The sequence below is a fragment of the Bombus fervidus genome, chromosome 1 (assembly GCF_041682495.2).
Source record: "Bombus fervidus isolate BK054 chromosome 1, iyBomFerv1, whole genome shotgun sequence".
Lineage (NCBI taxonomy): Eukaryota > Metazoa > Arthropoda > Insecta > Hymenoptera > Apidae > Bombus > Bombus fervidus.
The window spans coordinates 14,166,239-14,185,298 of record NC_091517.1 but is presented as its reverse complement, the minus strand read 5'-3'; the positions used below and the strand labels follow the sequence as shown (position 1 = coordinate 14,185,298).

Genomic DNA, 19,060 nt, shown 5'->3' with positions numbered 1-19,060 from the left:
CGCTGTCTGCTCGCCTCGTACCATCGCTATCGAAAATTTCAGTCTCCGCTCGCCTGTTCGTCGCGTTCAAATGCGTAAGTGTTATTCGCCGACTGAACCGATCGTTCGTTTATAATTAATGACGCTACATGTTATTCGTTTCCACGGAAGCTGAGATTTTTGTTAATGGTATTTATAGTGGAAGCGTAGCGAAGTGGATTTGCGTCGTAACGTTTCGTTAAATAATCGGAAGAACTGTCAGGATGGAATATTACACGTTTCCCTTTTCGAACCATATACGTACATAGGTGATATATATGTATATTGTAGGAATTAGATTATAAATGGTCACTGTTGAGTAAAATATATTGGGATATTAATAGTAAGTGAAAGATTTGCCTAATATGAACGAAAGGATATTTGAGGAAGATGTGAGATTCCTGATGTTAGAATTAATAAGATATGTTACGATCATTTAAACATTTTCACTAATAACGGTAAAATAGATCGAAGCTAATTTGCTATATCGTCTAATCTGAATTGAAACTGTACATTTATGACGGAGACTCATGTAAGATTAGGTTGTAACCTATTAAAACGTTAGAGCATTACTAGAATCATTCTGCTTCTCTAATTATCTTATCTCCCTCCGACACCGATAATTTCATTCTAACTAACCTTACCCAACCGAATCGAAAAATCCCTCCCAACTAACTCCGATTCTCAACTTAACCCGTACTAAACTCACAAACCAAGAACCGCCCACGTACATACGTTCACCTGATTGCACGAACGTACATATAGCTGAAGATACATATTTCCACGACTAGGATCCAAGGAAACCAGAGCAAAGTAATTTCTGATAGCGGTTAGGAGCGGAAAGGATAAATGTATCGGGTGTACCGAACGTAATTAGAAACATTCGAGGAAATGGATTGTGGGATAGGAATGCGGGTTTTCGTTGCTCGACCAATGGACGCGACAAGCGAAACGGTTTTATCGAGTTTTCCAGAGAATTATCTATCGCGACCACGGTAGATAAAGTATCTACGTCTTCCGGCCGATAGGTCCTCCACTATTCCCATCTCTCTTTTCCTTCCTGTCTCTTTGCTCCTCTTCTCTGCCCGAGTACGCCTTCCCCTTCTCCCTCCGTTCTGTGAAAGCCAGCAAGCTCCGTTGCAACTTCCGACTGAATAAGCATCACCTCACTTCCGTTTCCGACGATGTAGCCTTTGACGTAATACGTGCGCCGTTTTCTGTGTCCCATTGCCTATCCCATTTCGTCGACCTCTCGTTCTCTTTCTCAGTTTCCAGTCTGCGTATCTACTTCCTCTTTGATACTTCCCTTTCTCTTCCGGCCTTCCCTCTCCCCTTTCTGTATTTCTTTATGGATCCACGAACTATTCTTTGCGGTGTTACCATTATTGCCGCATCTTCGTCCGTGTCCTCGGCTTCTTGTTTTAATACCACTCATCGAACTTTTCAGCCACGTTGTTTCTTTTAAGCGATCTCCCTTTGACATTGCTTTTTACGCGATCACGCAAAACGGGTCACTTAACGCTTTGTCGATTGTTAGGAGTACTTTGCTGGTCGTTTTGATATGAAAGTTTCTCGAGTTTTTTAATATTTATCGTTTTCAGCGATCTATCTTTTGCGTTTCGGTACTTCAGTTTCTTTACGCGGAATCTTAACTGCGAAATTAACGACTGACTGTTGCCGGGCTTGTGTTATTGCATTTACTCTTGAAGCACGTAACAGAGTCAATTTGTTTGAGACGTTCAAAGAGAAATCTACTTTTTCTTTGTTAATGGAAATATATTGGTTTCGAAATTTTTTACAATACAAACAAAAGAAAGAAAAAAAAAGAATAAAACGAACGTTTAGATGTAATTGAATCCTTTGATGTAATTTTGTCATTAATGTAGAATGCATTACGAATGCATATGCTTCGTATTAAGGTAACAAAAACTATTGAGCGTTAGACAAGAAGCATTGTTTCCAGCAATATCTCCATCTACTCGAATATCTTTTTTGTATTGCTTGTATAGTGAGATAAGTTTGTACGAGATGAGATTGCTAATGGTTCCTTGAATTGAATTATAAACGGCAAATAAAGATAGAGTACCTGTTAAAATCTCGTTCCGTCTATTTACCGTCAGAAGAGGCACATTAGAACCATCAAAATTTGTACATCGCTGAACGTTAATTTTCTACCGCCGGAAGGTTAATTCAATTCCACACAAAATACCAACGCGTTTTCAATCTGTGATTCGAAAACTAGAGTTTCACGTGTCAGGAAGAAACCTCGGCTACGTTTCTCGTAAAATACAAATGCGACGTTCTTATTTTCTACTCCATCAAAGACAAACTATCCGACGGATGTCCTGTGTCGTCGCGTTATTAAATCTTTCCACGACTAAAAATTGAATCTACCTTTTGTTTTCGATATCCATCGCGAACTCATGCTCAGTTTTCCGTGATGTAAAATCTAAAACGGATTATTCCTTTTGCTCGAACTTAAACAACGCGACATCAAACGAAGCCAATGATCACTTGAATTGCTGTTTAAAAGATTAAGATTGAACACGCTTTATTTCATGGTTGACAACGTTGACATGCGGTCACGGTGGTCCTGTTAACAGATTGATTGCTGGGCGAATTTTATATCTGTGTATTGCACATAGCGTTGATATATTGTCGTTTCTTTCAGTACAATAAATTATTATACTCCTATATAATATCTTGTCAGACAGAAATGTTTAGTAATTTTCAGAAGGTTGTACTATAGGTTATACATACGCTGGTAGTCGTGAAATTATATGTTGGTTGTATTATATATTGATTAACAATACAAGATAAAAATTCCTAGAATTTTATAGATCTCCTAGAAATAGATTTTATAGATAAATGTTCCATAGTGCATTTCACATTTCAAATTATTATTATAGTATTAACAGTATTATAAAGTTTACGAAGATCGAAATATTTCAATTAATTCTGACATAATTGGTTATCGGTGGACCACATGGCGTCACTGTCAAGTTTAACGCCATTCACCGGTAAATCCGCAACGTTCGTGTCAAAGATTCTACGAATGTTCCTCTATCGTGTCATGTCAGAAACATACGGAGGAAATATACATAGATATTAGTTGCATTATAAATGAAAAATGACAACAATTATGTGAGCTAACAAGATAACAGCGGTGCATCAAACGAGCTTAATCTCTTTCTATCGTGATTCTCATAACGTTGCTAGTTTTTTTATCGAAGCTAGACACGCATCTGGCCGCAACTTTATTTCTTCTCGGAACGTGTTCCACGTGTTCGCCGATCCCGCTTCCGGTTTCCGCTAGACTTCCGGCGCGACGGCATCCGTGAAAAATTGCGTTTGGTCCGCTATTGCCTGACCGGTGAAGCGTTACGTCGACTGATGACGCAAGCCACGATGAAATCTCTTCTCTTACCAGCTCACGGTTCCATTTCCCCTCTCGCTCAGGAGCAACCTTTCGTCCTTTTGTTTTCGTATCCGATGAACACATGATCCCGGTTTCCGGTATCCTCGACGGGCCACGTTCTCCTCTTAGTCTTTGCATCCGACTTTTTTGAATTCCTCCTCGGCGTTGTATCAGAAGATGGTGTGTCCCCACTCTGCGCGGAAACGTCGACATCCATCATCCGAGGAAACCGAATCTCAGCACTTGCTATCCTCTTCTCTGCCACCGTTCTCAACGATCCTGGCGACTGTGTTCGCAATGGCTGTGAGACAGTGGTGAACGATCTACCAGATGGGAGATAATTTTAATGACAAGCTTTAAGCGGAACTACGAAAAGAAAAGTACCGTTGGAACTAGGTTTCAATGTTATCTTTCATCCTCATTCTGAATTATGGAGCGAATAAATCTTTGCTTCTCGCGTGAAAAATGTTATTAATTTTCTGGTAATATGTATAGGTAGAAAAAGGTATCGTTGACCGAGAAGTAAATATTTGGAGCGAAATCAGGAGAATGCAGTTATCGTTAGCGGATAGAGGAAAGGCAATTTCGAGAAGAAGACATGGAGGTTCGCATAAATTTGACGGAACACAGCACGCCATAAAACCAACTGCAGATTGTATGCGCAAATGCAAGGTACATGTTCTCGTAGTCGTTTTTGCCAGCGTCCGCGAACCGAGCCAACAAGCTAGGCATCCTCTTGCCAACACTGTCTTTCGCTTCTTATCTCTCAGTCGTAAAGTGCATTCGCTCTTGATAATAGTACGTAACGAAAGGCGACTCTCGAATTATCGCAATAACGCACTTTGCGATACATCGCCGGGAAACATTCCGCGCCAAAGGAATTCCCCTACTATATCCCTGCAAGTAAATGGGTCCATTAAGAAATTTAATATCTTTCAGTACGACTGCAGTGCTGATATTAGCAAATTGCGTACTATTTTTCGCAATACTTTCATCAGATCGGAAATGAAATGATTATATTCGAAAATTTCAATATATATCTTTCATATATACCGAGATATATTATCAATAAATTTAATAAAATATTTCTATCTGTATTTTCCTATCGACGAAAGTTTTATGTTAAATACTTACAAAATTTATTCACGAATATTGCTAGCTTTTCTATTCATCTCTGAAGCAGAAATACTTAAGCAGGAATAATCTCGTATTTATATTTCCAAAAATAAAAGATATCAGCTTTTAACTTCGTGGCTATAGATATTCTTGACTAATGAATGATTGATGCTGAACGAAGAACGATGCTGCGAACAGATAGAAGGATAATCTTTTTAAATTTCTATGAGGCTATTGCACAAATTCTATTGGAATTAATATGGAAATGTTCGTGTTCGTTCGTCGTCAACCGAGATCAAACGATCCTAAACCTAACGGTGTTCCACCAAAGTGGGAAAAAGGAAATCAATTTGTTCTCGCGTTTCAATCGACGGATTAGAAGTTCTCGGGTATTTTTTCCCCCTGAATTCGTGGAAATCGTTGCCAGGTGCGAGTTTATGCAAGTTGCCGGTTCCTGTTGTTCCTGGTGATTGGAAATCGCTTTTGTCGTTAAGCCAAATCGCATTTCTAGATTGCCTCGTTACCTCGAGCTATTCTGGACACCTCGGACAACGCCAACACGAGAACGAACGAGAAGGGATCGGTTAAAGCCTGTATTGCGAAAGCCTCGTCCAATTATCAGCGTCTACAGGGCTCAAAGCAGTCGCTCCTTTATTGTGTTTACTGATTGCTGACGACGCTCCCGAAGGTAGCTTCGCTTATGCGGAAGCACTCAATATCCAAACACCCGAATTTTCAGTCGACCCTCTATTGAGAAACGTCGTTCTCCGCTTGCATCAATACCAAACTGGGATTCCGTTTAACTTGGCCGCATATCAGTTTTAGCAAAATTGATGCACTTGCTCCCGAGCACTACGTAATCCTCTGTTATAACTAGATAGAGGAAATAGGCAAACCTTCGATGAATTCTAATTTGTTAGTCCTTTTATCCCATTTATTTGGTTGGTATACGAGTACGAAATGTCATTTTTAAGTCATAAATAACACATAGGAAAACCATGATAATTCGTTTAAAAGACTTTACTTGCTTACTTTTTTACTTTTATGTTATTTGGTAGTTTCAAAAGTGCAACGATTAATATTAGAATATATTTAATGTTGCTAGAATTGACAGTTTTGGATTCTCACGATTAAATAACAGTACAGTTCTGGTTACGTGGAATTGATTAGTAAATTTTAAGGTTGTATATTATGTTCCTGTGGTGTTTATTGTATTTATTATCAATATAATATATTGTATTAATCTCATACGAGAAAATATTCTAATCGAATATTCTCATTGTTCATGGTAGACAATATTTAACAAAGTTTAGGTATTTTTGTTATAAATCTTCTTTATATTTTTGTTATATTTTGTTGTAAATTTTGTTGTATTTTGTTATAAATCTGATTCAGAGCAAATTGTCGATAGTATAAAGAATGAGTAGTATGAATCGTCAATTTCAAACTTTGAAAAATCTGACCTAATATGTTTCGTAAAAATATATTCGATTTTTCACAGAATTTTCGATGATCGTGGAATATTTAACTATGCAATGCAATCAGAAAGGTTCGAAACTCGCTCGCTTTTATCAGATTCATATTTCATCGGACTATCAAGTAGTTTGATCGAATTTTCGCATCGTCTTATCGTTGCTCCTCCATGTACCGACTGACCGCGTTAGCAGGTCAGCCAGGCAACTTTTAAATTTCCCATGCACGGCGATACCCGGCCATTGGCATAACGAGAAGGAAACTTGGCCGACAGAGAATCGAGCCGTAAGTGGAATGGGGAGGCAGAGGGGAAAAAAATTCTTGCGAACTACTCACGACGGAGACCGCCAGGATGGAGAAGAATAGCGAGCGTTGAATAGAAAGACGGCGGTGGAAAGTTCGAAAATTCGTTGAAGCGAGGCCAAGTCCGACGTCGTATACAGAGGGCAGAAAATGGCGGACAGAGTCACGTTTGTCTTGGAGTTCTTGCGGGGCTTAGCGTCGCTCACCCCCGTTGCTACCGTTTGTTCTTTTGATTCTTTCCAGTCACTTCACCGCCACCGTCGTCCACCTACTCTCCGCCGTTACCTTCCAGAGTAACCTCGGCAATCTTTCTCGAAAAGTTTGGTTATTTAATTTCCTAGCCGCGGTCTGCCAGAGGAGCGCCGCGTCTGCTCCTTTTCCCTATTCGCGTTAAGAGAACGTCCATCTCGTGTGCCCCCAGATGAACATTTTTTCCTTGTCAACCTTCTTATCGCGTGCTGCAAATGATTGTCGAGCTTCGTGAACTCCCTGTGAACAAATTACATTTAGATTGATCAGTTTAAGGGGAACGTGACCTCGCATTAAAACTTCTACATTTCATAGAATTATTATTATTTTATTAAGTAGAAATCAGTAAGATTATAAATAGGATTAGCAACGATCAGAAAACAAATTTACATATTATCTATCGTAAGTTTCGTAACTTTGGAATTTTTAACGAAACTGTCACGATATCGTTTCTTTGAACGAAATTTCACCGGCTCAGAAATATTTCACTGAGAACGAAACGCGAGATAGCGTTTGATAAAGCACGCGTCGATATCGAAGAGACAGCAACATCGCAGAGACGGATACCCGACGGAAAAATAACGCGTCGTCACGCACAGCTTCTCACGATTACGCGGTCTCGCACGCGACGAAGTCCCCGGCAACGATTTCTCGGAACTGTCCCTTTCCCCGACGGTTCTTTTGAATGCTCGTTATCATGCAAACGGCGATACTGCGAAAAAACGTATCCGGTCGAGAGGGAGTTTCGAAGGAACGCGTATCGGCTTCAATACGGAACAGCTTCTTCGCGACTGCACGGATAAGAATCTCTTTGGCCACTTTATAGAATCGCGTCTGGTCGTCTCAGGGCTTTTTCGTCGCGCCATTCAATAGTCACACGCTATCCAAACGAATCTTTCGACGCAAGGGTCCACCAGGGAGAACGTTCGGTCCGGATATTCGTTGTATATACAACCACCTCGATAGAGCTGTGCTTGCAACTGCGATCCTTCCACTATGTTCGTTTGTATACGTACATGTTCGCAAACTGTGTGCACGGACATACCAGCGCCGACGTATAATTCAGTTTTACCCTGAAACGACTCATTTATATGCGTTCGTTTGATTGAATCTCTCCCGCGTAGCCCTGACTCCCTCTCCGCATCGTTTCTTTCCTCCTTCTCGTTCCTCCCTTTCATCTCGCTTCCACCACGCAGATTTTCACCCTGTCCCTGTCTCTGTATTTCTTTCTCCCTTCGTTCTCTTCGTTCTCTGTCCTCTGATCCCTTCCCCAAGTTCTTCTCTCATTTCGACTCTACCCATCTCTCATCTCTCTTGCCTTTTCTCTTGTTACCACCCTCGTCGACACCAACGCGGTTAGCTGTTTCAATTTCCCCTCGCCTCACAAAACTGAAAGGCGTGCCCATCATCTGCCGTGTCCTCTCGCTACGCTTCTACTTTTCGTCCTTCGTACACGCCTTTCTATCTTCTGTTCGCGCGATCGTCGCCCGTTTTCAACCGTTCCAGCTAGTCCACGCGACGTCTGTCCCCGTCTGTCATGGATATATCGTTTATAATTTATAATAGTAGTCTACGTTGCTGACGCACGTTTGGATAGGTCGATGGAATTTGATCGTTGCGCAAGTACGATTGTTTGCCCGGTGTCGACGGTTTTCCAGGAATTTTCAGCGACTTTCAACTTTCTGTCCTGTTTATCGGTTCGTGCTTAGAGGCAATTCGGGTTATAGAAGCCTGCGAAACGATCGTCTGGGGGGGAGTAATGGCCAGTTGATTCGATAGAACTAGCTATGGATTGCTTCGACTCTGTTAGAAGCCTCTCGCGTTAGGCTCCGTTTAAGTTACTTTTTACAGGTTCCCCGATGGCGATGATATAAAGTTTCGTTGGCAAACTTCGACCGAGTAGAAGTATCGCTCGATTTGTGACCGTTTATAGAAATTGAGAAGGTAAAAAAAGGAGAAAGAATTACGCCTATGATATTTCTTTGTATATATATATTTCCTGCCATACGCTTTTCAGGAACACGTTCCATTTCCACTTATCGATTTTGCTGTCACTCAGGCTCTCTTTTACCGTCGAAATTCAATTTGTCACGCGGGCAGGCAGCTTACTTAAATTGAAGTTTACAGCACTTTCTGCCAGTATTTTTGTTTTACATCGGAGCGCTTCGCATCTTACGCGGAATTTTCACCGTAGACGCGCGAGATAACGCAATTTCGTCAGCCACCGGGGTGGAAACGCGTAAAACGCGACTGATTATCCGGCAGGAATCGAAACGACGAAGGGTTTCGTGGGAAGCGGGCTTGATGTAGTTCGGGATGTACGACTAATGCAATTATATCTCCACCCTCTGACTTTCGGTTCATGAATATCACCGTTTGATTTGTATAATGTCGAGTTATTGTTCCGGATTCGAGGGGAGCAACCATTTTATATCGAATATCTTCAACTAAATCGATTTCAGTGAAACGTGAAAACGTACGAAACATTCGAGAAAATACAGTTTCGAATTATTTGAAAAAAGAAGAACTGCATTCGTGAAACCCATCTATAGAGCATTTTTGAATTGTGCGAATTTTCCCCCTGAATATTCGTTCGAAACAACTTCTCCGTCCTTTCTTCTCCATCTTTTATCTTTCCTTTTTTTTTTTTGTGTGTGTGTGAGATAAATGTATACTCGATAAAATTACGAGAAAGAACCACCTGGATGAAGCATTAATTGAAACGAAGAAAAGCTTTTTTTTATGCATATTTCGTTATAAATTATTCAATATCGATGTCCTTAACAATATTACGGTGGACGTGGAGAGCGAAGGAAAGTTTGAGAATCATTACCGTCTCTGTTCGTGTTACCGTAGCGCCTTCAATCAAGCTCCGTTGTCTAGACAATTAACCGGACGGTCGATGCAATTAAAAGCAATTGTTACTAGCGTGTGTGTGTGTGTGCGCGCGCGACCGCGACAGTGCGACTGGGAATTAATGTTCCTGCATTAGAACAAACGGATCGCTCGCCAAACTCCCAGGATTTCAATAACAATTTTATTCTACTGAAAATTCATTTTTTATTCATGTGCTGGTTATCGACGCGTAAATAAATTAATAAGTTATTGTATAATCGGCTATTTCGTTTTGTTCTATTCAATATCAGTCGGAAACATAACACGATTAAACGAAATATCAAGTTTCCTATTGGATATCTATCTATAACATTATTCGATTTTTCTCTATTTTAAAAATATTTAGGTTGTCTCATCATCGAAATAACGTAACCTATTTTATTCCCACCTCGGTTATAAAACCGTATTTAATTTTCTAATCATTTCGCAGTTTCCAATCCTTCCAATAAATTCTTAAATTCTAATACAATTAATCAGACATCAACGTTGCACAAAGATTAGACGATTTTTATCTTTCATCGGTCTCGTCCACGATCACTTTCCTTCCTCCGTTAATCTTTAAACACTCAAGTCTTTTTTGTGCTTTAAATGAAAAATGGAGGTTAGAGAAAAGCAGTCCTTTCTTCGATCTTCATTATACCTGGATGGGATTTTTCGTTTTCTCGTTTAACCGGCGTAATTGACGTCTCGAGGGTCGGGAAAACCTCGGTTATCTCGGTGGCACGCATCGATCCGTCCCGTCGGCGCAAAACGCTTTTTAGGATAGGCCGTTTATTCCGGTTGCTTGCCGGCCTGGTGACTAATTACTTCGGTTAACTGCTCGTGAAAAATGCACTACTGGCCGAATCCCCTGAAACGGAATGTATAATCAGGCCGGATTGCTCGGCGATCGGGACCAGAGAAATACGCGACGGGGAACGGCTCGATCGTTTCGAATGGACATCACTGTAATCACTGGTAATGCAGATGGCGGTAGTCCGCCGATGGGCGCATCGACAATCAGCTATATAATTAGCGAGGCCTCGCCCACCAATTAAGCTGCATTCATTGGATGCGATCGTTAGCCCCGCCGTAAGCATATTGCCGTGAAAAATGTATACGCTGTTCGCTAAACGTTGCTTAACACGGTCGTTGACGCGATTATCGATCCGCTGATGAAAAATGACAAGGTATCGTTTCACCTCGCGAATACATCGATGCTTTGCTGATCGATGCTGATCGTTATCTCGTGGAATAAAAATGAAAGAGTAAGAAACAGTATCAGAGATGACTTCGATATGGTCCGCTATAAGTCTTCTCGTTTTTATATCGATGGAAAGCATAATTAGATTTTATATAGTGCACGGGTACTATTGTATTGAAGAAAGAGTAATTTTGTGATCATTCCTTGTTCTTGTTCGGCATCCTGTCAGTCAATGCGATACTATCGATCTCCGCGATACTGTTACTTATTCCGTGTTAGTTATTTTTTGGGGAAATTGTGGTAACGTGAAATAGGGGTAAAGTCACGAGGGAAGTGCAGCGACTATGCCAATTTTTGAACTGTGTATGCGTGTGTGTGTGAATCTCAAAGTGACAAGGTTCCATGGTTAGTTTTATTTTAGGTTGCTTTCTCTCTAATTTAGTTCTGAATATAATACACATATGCGAACAAAAATGTCAGTGAACGGATAAATGATCAAGTTTCTATTATTCACTCGTCTGCGTGATGAAGTGAATTTCTTACTTTCATGAGCTGTGAACATTTTCAAGATAGTAGTATCTAAAAGTATCTAAAATTGACATAGAAATCATTGACAAGATCAAAACTAACATCGAGACCAGACAGGTGTAATTCAACATTCACATTTGTGTCTTTCAAATATTAGGAATTAAGAGAAGAACGTCAATTCGAACGTTAATTTATCTATAGAGAGACAAATAAAAATAGAAACTAAAATTCGAGATACAGATAGAGATAATCCATTAAAATATTATAAGGCGAGTATTGATTAAACACTGACAAAAATATTAACTGAACAATTTCCAATGTTTAAAGTAATTTTATTTTCCTCGATCCACTACATTAAACACACGAGAACGTTGGGACACCTAATTGTGGAAACACTCGCAAGGACGCGAAGCGTAAAACCATGGCGAAACTAAAGCTACAGGAAGAAAGTTCTCTGCGGTGAAACAACCGGGTCGAAAGAAATCCAAATTTCATTAACTGGCGGATCGATCTTAGCCACAGAGCGGAAAAGTACGCAATGGAAGCAATCGAACCTCTCTTTCAAGGGAATAGCACGGTCTTTATCGTCTGAAAAATCGAACAGCGGAAAGGTTCGCGTTCCTGTGGTTGCAACGTACGACATTAGCGGATACCTATCCCTCGTCGACGTTATTTTGGAGCACGGTAACCACAGCTCGTCCGGTAATCCTGTTCACGAGCTTGAAAGCTCTCCTCTCTTCTTGCCTCTTTCATTGCGCGTGGTTACTCGAGATCGCGGTCATTTCGAAGGTTTGTCGGGGCCACGTCGGGAGAAGAAGAAGAAGATTCCCTCTCGTTCACCTTATCGAGAACGATTCTGCTCGACGAGAGAGCTCCGCCTCTCGCGATTACGCTATACCGACTTCCATTCCACTCTTTCGATTCTGTAAAGAACAAACAGCCACTGAATCGCGACTCCATCCGCGCTTTACACGCCCCAGTTTCGTCGTGATCGATCTTTTCTCCGTACAGGATTCCTCCTTGACGTTGTTACAAAACGACCGCGATCTGGCTGAACGATCGCGATGCTTCGTGTTGCCCGCTGGCATTCCGATCGAGAAAGAGAAAGTAAACGCGTTTATTTCGTACGATCGAACAAGATGTTTGTAAGATTGATACAGTTGGTGTGCGATAACTTTTCTTTCTTTTAAGGAGGAACGTAAAAATATGGGATTTTAGAGCATTTATAAGTGTGTAAGTATCACACAGATGTTTGTGTCATGTTGGAACGATGATTTTCTATTTAAGGAGAATGATTAGAATTCTTTAGTTCTTTAAAAAGTTTGTAAAAGATTGTACGGTTGATTCCTATAATCACTTAATGTTGGATAATGTGAAATATTATATGTGCTAAAAACAACTCGATCTATTACGATCAATAAAGCAGTTCCTTCATGATCAATCTCAATTTTATATTCAACATTATGCAGGAGTGTTTATTGATAAATAAAATATACTAGCTGTATTTTACACCTTTTTCAATTCTTCAAGAAGATGAGAACTCCTATCAATGTCTCAAGAAATCGATACGTTACACTTACGAAAGTGTAAAAATCCATGCGCGCGCTAAACGTAAGCTCGTCGCCAGCATCGATTACATTTTCCAATAAAGTCGTTCATAAATCAGATTTCGCGCCCGAGACACCGGCCAGGACGTTAAATTCACCGCGCAAACTTTCGCAAGAGCCTCTTGCCCTCGGCTTTATGAAACCGCTATCCGAAAGGCGACAACGTGGTCCGGGCAGGGTGCAACGTAAAAAAACCCCATCGTCGTTCTACAAGGTTCATTTTATCGAGGGTTGGCGTGTGATCCATCTCTTTTAGACTCGCTCTACATTGCGTTCCCTGTGAGCCAACTATCCTTGACCACGATCGCGGACGCGCCTTGCAGTTTTCGCAGGGATGCGCCCGGGGAAAGTGTTTCACGTCGAGATGTCTTTTTCCCAACGTCTAATATTTTTGTTATTATCCCCGGACGTCTATCGCATCGATATGGAGGATGTATCGGCAGCTGTCGCCTCCGTATAAACGCTAACCGTGTGCGCGTATACGCACACTTGTACACAGGCATGAAGCTAGAAGGGACTAGGTTAACGTACGCGTTTCATGACGGAGAGAGAGTTTAATACGGACGGATGACCGTAAAGCCCCGGTTTCGCTAGGCAAGAGGAAGGTCGAGAGATATATAGAGGGTTAGGCGAGGTAGAGAACGAAGAGAGAGGATGGCATTGGGGCGGTCCAGGTGTCGATATAATCGAGAGACTTGCTCGTCATCAAAGTGCCCCCGTGGTTCTCCTAGCGCAGCCCAGTAGCGGCAACACAACGGCTACAACGGCGAAGCTGGCGGCCCTCGTTAACGCAAAAACGCGAGAGATGATGGATGGATGCTAAATTGCATTAATTAAATCCACCGTGACACCCTAGGCCGGCAGCCTTGGTATCACTCGGCGGCTACGGCTCGGGCCTGCTTGTCTGTGATCGAGGTGTGAGCCGTTTAAAGGGGTATGGGTCACTTTGATGATTACACCCCGTACAGACCACTCTCATCCCCTTTCCCCGTAGACGGTCTTCCTGCTCCTTCCTACTCCATCTTCGGACCACTCCAACCTACCAGAGAGCCATTCTCGTAGCCTATCCAGACCCGTTCATAGTACACGTACCTACCTTAGTACTCGAAGGTTCCGCGTCGAATCTCCGGCTGCACCGACCGAAGCGAAGACGTCTTAACTATCAAAGTCGTTCCCTAGATTAGGCCGCAATACGATACGACTCTGGCAAGAGCACTCCTAGGAGGATACCGGATCCTTTTGTCGTTATTGAATGACGACCTACTCGTTGTTTCGCCGACCAAACCTTGGCACAATTTCGCGCGCCTCTATTGACTGGTTTCCTTTGATCGTGATTCGTTTAGCAGTTGCAAGGCCCGAACTCCGCGTTCCTCTGTATCGGAAAGTAATTTTCTTCTTCGCGCGAATCGATCGGTCGTCTAGATTGATTATTCGCAGGTTTTTTAATACGCAGACTCATTGCGGGGTAAAAAGGACGATTATTCAGCGATGAAATGTATTTCTCTCCCGGATGAAGTCAATTATACCGGCAATCGTTATGGATTTTTTACTTTCAGTGACGCGCAACACCGCCTGGAGCCAATTCTGCGTTTATTTAAATTTAATAGCTCCGTGGGGCGCCACGCGATCTTACTCCGGAGAGACGTGAATCGAATGAACGCCTCGTAACACTTTTTCAAATTCTTACCTTCGTCTTTACTGAGTCATTCTGGAAGACCTTACGATACAATGTCTTTTTATTTTTTTGTATAAAGTAACACTTACTCTGGAAATCCTTCGACTTTACTAACATTTCCTTCCAAGAAATGTGAAAAATGGTGCAAATGGAATTTAATTAAAAAAGTATCATACTCACCTTTTATAGGTTTTATAGGTCGTATAAGATCGTATCAAAATTATTCAAGGTTATCGAAGAAGACATCAAGAATTAAAAATTAAGTCAAAGTTATATATCACGTACTTATGTACTTCTTACGTAGCCAGAATCTTCGCAAAGTTATTCATAGACAACGCCCATTTTCTCCCTTCGATCCCTCGTAAATCTTTGGTTCGATAGGATCAAGAGAGAAGTACGGCTCCGTGAGGGTGAAATATCATTCTGTTTGTAGCCGTTGTATTTCAAGTTCGGAGGGAGGAAATTAAATGAGATCATCCTTTCGCTGTACCTTTTGGAATTGCGTCCTACGCTTTGATGTTCTAATTTGATCCGCGTCGGCGCGGGTAGGAAACACGGGGTTAAGTGGATTTCGTCGAATAAAAGAACACCGGCGCGAGACTCGTATGGCAAAGTAAGACATTATCCCGAGCCAGTGGCGAGAAGAATCGGTCGGATTCTGTTCTTCGACTTCGCAAACGAGATGATGAGATCTCGATGCTGTCGCGTACCATGTGTTTCGCCGCGGAGATAAGTGAGGGTTACGCTGCGTGGATATTGGGTATAATTTAGTAGGTTGAGGCCTCGTCGATGTTTCATCAGCCGGAAGAAAGAAAAAGGTAGACGATAGCAGAAGAAAAAGGAAAGTTACATTTGGTATGGTATCGTGCAGTGTATTATGTCTTGATTATTTCCAGGATAAACGCGAATCGAGCGTGTTTCTCGGCTAAAAATCATAAGTCGGAATAATAAAAAGCAAGAGACTGGCGCAATTATCTCACCACTCGCATGCTCGCGTGCACCAGTTGGATGGGAACCGTTGCCTTACGAGGCGTGGATCGATGTCGAGAAGCAATTGGGACGGTTAGTTTGTCGCAATTAGAGTTCGTAATGACGATCTAATGATCTCCGTGAATTGTGTTTCTTAGCCGTTGAAAGAGCGGCGCGAAAACGCGGTTAATATTTCATCCCTGTGACGCGTAACAACGTCCAACGATTAAAAGAGGAGGAAATTGGGTCGACGTAATTGTTGAATTTTTAAGTCGACGTTTCACTCTTCCCCTGCTGCTGCTTCTTCTCTCTCGTTTGATGAACGCGCTGTTTGTTCAATTAGGCCAAGAGATTCGTTACCCGCGTAAATCATTTTTATTTTCATTGAAAAATATTACACTAGGGACGGAAACGTGAGAAACGGTAAAATTAGAGTGTCATGAGGGGACGCTTTGCTATTTAGGGGGAAAAGCGTGGAAATGCATTTTGAAACAAGCGGAAAAGACGAAAAATTTCTACACTGACAGCGCGCAACGAAACGCAAAGGAAATTCTGCTTGCCTCTCTTTCTTTATATTTTAACTCTTCCTCCATTTCTTTACCCGCTAGATTTTGTTGATCTTCGCGGGTGACAAATATTTTCGAATCGTACGTACTAAAGAGGGATCCGTCGATTCGCTCTTCGGAAGCGACGAAGCATGGCAGCTTCAAAGACGCAGAAGTACCTTCGCGGAATAAGAGGATAATGTGGACTCGATTTGGCGTTCTTGAATATTTAATATCTCGCGAAAGCCTTCTCATCGCGCGGCCGCTCTTTTTACGACAAACCAACCATTTGCTCTTGTCGAAGCGGAACTAAACGAAGAATCCGACTGTGTCCGATGTAGCATCCATAGGATACGCGACCGATCGTCCCTTCTTCTGATTGATCTGCCGTCATGGTGTTCAAGGAATCGTTTAATACCCTCGGATTTTATAGTTTCACGGCTGTCAAAGAATCGTAAAACGGGAACAGGAGGGAATATGGAAATAACGTAAAATTATTTCCACTGGAAATACGGATTCGAACAGAGGCGAAATCGTTTTATTCGAACACGATTAAGTATACGAATACGTGGTTATATTTTCAGTCGTCTTCTTCTCGAAACTTGATTTTTATCTTCTCTCTCGGATAGAATTGAAACACAAACACAAGCGCAGGTTCTTGTTACTGATACTATGTACTTCGGAAATCGTTTCTAATAAAACAGTATTTATGATCTTCAAGTCAACATCGAGATACCATTATTGCTTCAATCGATCACTTATAAAATTATATCGGTTCTTTGTAATACAAAGAACTGTTTAATTTATAAGATATTGCTACAGCATAAGAAAAGAGACATATATTCTTTCTTGGTCATAAGGACGAGATCCTATTAAACTGGGTTTCACACGTCTATAAATCAAACACGAAACATTAAACGGTAACTTAACTTCGCTAAAACTTATCACATCCCCCTTCCCTCGAATCGCCTGTTTCTGCGTTGCACGGAGGTCCATTCAGGCCTTCGTCGTTCCATAAGTCAGAACTTCCATGGGAACTTGCTGAAATTTAACCAGGCGTCGGGAAATTCACGGAGCCTCCCCCATCAACCGCATCACGAAATGCTGTCCAGCAATGAATGCCGCGGAACAGCCGACATTATAATGCCTTCTTTCTTATTCAAGACGAATCGTTCGTAAGAAGTTCCAAAGTTAAAACGTCGTTTCTCTCGGATATGTCACTCATCTAAACATGAAAGGGTGTATTATACGTGCTCTGAGGCGAGAACCATTGCATTGCACTACTCAACGGTTGCTTTACCCATTTTCGATTACGTTGCATTTAGGAAAAATAATTGCACACTTGCCAGATTGTATAATAATTTTGAGTGTTTTAAATAATCCATTTTTTCGTTGATATGTGGAATATGTATATATATACACATGGAAATAATCATATGCAAAAAGGTCTTGGAACTAAATAACTTAGAAATATATATTTTGATACTTTGTCATAAAAACATTGGCGTTCTAAATAAATTATCTTCCATTTTCTTTTCGTCATTATTACTAAATTGTATAGATAAATTTATTTACTGCCTTATTATACATTATAAGTAAATGTAGAAAAATCAAAAACTTCTTTTCTTCTTCAACAATAGTTCTAACAAGTAACTTCTGCGACTTCTTCTTTAGACTAAAACTACCATAGGGATATAGTTCAAACGTTGCATTTACTTGGTAAGTAAATTAGTCCAAATGCTTCTCCGACAGAGCTCTTTGGCAAGAATAGAGATTCTGGTGTCTGCATGTGTCGTATCCTAACAATTTATATTCCAGATACTAACCACGGCAAAAGTCACGTCTATACGGACAATACTTTCAACGATCTTCTTTCGAAACGGAGGAAAGGTTGAACGTTCGCGCTTAGAAGCCACGCAAGAGAGAGGATTCGTTGGCCCGGTAAGAAACGACAAAGGAAAAGGGGTAGGGGTGGCTCATGCAATTCTAAACTATTTCAATGAAATGGGATAGCGGTTGGTAGATTTGTTGGTCGCGGTGCAACCGGCTAGTTCCTAGACTAGAAGACAAGGCAAAAGGTGGAAGAGAGAGAGAGAAAGTTAAGAAAAGCCAGGCTTCTGTAAGGACTCGGCTCTCTTCCTTTGTTCTAAAATTCTTACGACTTCCCTTACGTCTTGCTAGGTTCCATTCTCCCTCTTCAGGGAGGACAACAAAGGGAGTGGCCTGCGTCAAGCATGGTGGTAATGGCGGCACCGCAGCCGCTGGATGATACAAAATTGTTTCTTCTTTCGCGCTTGGTCGGGGAACACTTTGTAGGTAGCGAAACGGGCCGGATATGCCTTGCAACTTTCTTTGCCCGTCAGCTCAACGTTGGCTCAGCTAACTTCGAGGGTTTTTACATTAGCATATCGACTTATTCATACAATCCGCTTCTCTCTTCGTGTTCCGTGACGGATGAACGCGCGCGCAACATTCGTGCTTTCCTCCAGGCTATACGGGACCGTCGATGATCACGCTGTTGAAGACGTACCACGCTTTTTGAGGGGCTTTGAATTTCGCCTTCGACCCTCCGGGGAATACGTTACGACGTGTTTCGATACATTGATTTCGTTAAGTTCGAGTGCTGACTGCTGCGTCCTCGAACCGACTTCGAAACACCATATTAACTTTTTCGAAATATAATATAATTTTTAAACAATTAAATCATATTGGTAAGCGTAAATCGAAATCTCTACTTATATAGATATACAGTGTTTTTCAATTGTACATGGACGTTTCACGGGGTTAATTTGGAGTACAAACTTAGCATCATTATATAGTACGGACAGTTTGTATTAATATTGGAAAAGTTCCACGTAGTTCAACTTTGACGAAACAAAAATAGCTCCATATGCCTATTATAACATTTGCGTCATCTTACACCATTAAACGCGATCGATATGTAGATTGCAATCGTCTTTACACACTGTATGTTAAGGGTTAAGTGAATGCACTTTTCAACGATCGTACAAGTTACTTGTGAAGAGAAAAAGGAGTTGATACGAGTGTCAAGGACTCGAAACATTAGACACAGAAAAATCT

At 41.3% G+C, this 19,060-nt stretch overlaps 1 protein-coding gene across 2 annotated transcripts in view; it reads left to right on the top strand.

Moving 5' to 3' along the window:
- Sema2a (Semaphorin 2a) overlaps positions 1–19,060 on the top strand; it is a 559,198-nt gene that overhangs the window by 277,764 nt on the left and 262,374 nt on the right. The gene's annotated exons all lie outside the window — the stretch shown is intronic.